The sequence below is a fragment of the Piliocolobus tephrosceles genome, chromosome 6 (assembly GCF_002776525.5).
Source record: "Piliocolobus tephrosceles isolate RC106 chromosome 6, ASM277652v3, whole genome shotgun sequence".
In the NCBI taxonomy this organism is placed as follows: Eukaryota; Metazoa; Chordata; class Mammalia; order Primates; family Cercopithecidae; genus Piliocolobus; species Piliocolobus tephrosceles.
Window position 1 is genome coordinate 971,117 of NC_045439.1, and position 822 is coordinate 971,938.

General features: G+C 54.0%; 1 protein-coding gene across 1 annotated transcript in view; it reads right to left on the minus strand.

Annotated features, from left to right (window-relative positions):
- The window catches only part of CEP170B (centrosomal protein 170B), an 18,247-nt gene that overhangs the window by 5,894 nt on the left and 11,531 nt on the right, over positions 1 to 822 (minus strand). The window lies entirely within an intron of this gene.

The window sequence follows — 822 nt, forward strand, 5'->3', positions numbered from 1 at the left end:
CACTCATCCGTCCACCCATCCATCACTCACTCATCCATCCATCTACCTACTCACTCATCCATCCACCCACTCATTCATCCATCCATCCACCCACTCACTCATCCGTCCACCCATCCATCCACTCACTCATCCATCCATCCACCCACTCATCCATCCATCCATCCACCCACCTACCCACCCATCCAACCACCCATCCACCCACCCAGCAACCTATCCATCTACTGACCCACCCGCCCATCCATCTATCCACCCACCCACCCTCCTATCCATTCATCCTTCAATCTATCCATCCACCAACCTCTCCCATCCATCCACCTATTTATCAATCCACCCATTGACCCATCCATCCATCCACCCCTCGACCTCTCCTATCCATCCACCTATTCATCTAGCCACCCATCTACCTACCCATCCACCCACCCACCCACCCACCAACCTCTTCCATCCATCCATCCACCTATTCATCTACCCACCCATCTACCCATCCATTAACCCACCCAGCCACCCACCAACCTTTCCATCCATCCTTCCATCCAACCATCCAACCTCCACCCATCCATTCATCCATCCACTTATTCATCCATGCAGCTATCAACCTGTCCATCCATCCATCCAACCACTTACCCACCCAGCCACCCACCCACCCACCATCCTATCCATCCATCCACCCACCTACCCACCCAGCCATCCACCCATCCAGCAACCTATCCATTTACCCATCCACCCGCCCATTCATTCATCTACCTGCCCATCCATCCATCCACCCACTCACCCTTCCATCCATCCATCCATCCATCCATCCATCCATCCATCCATCCATCC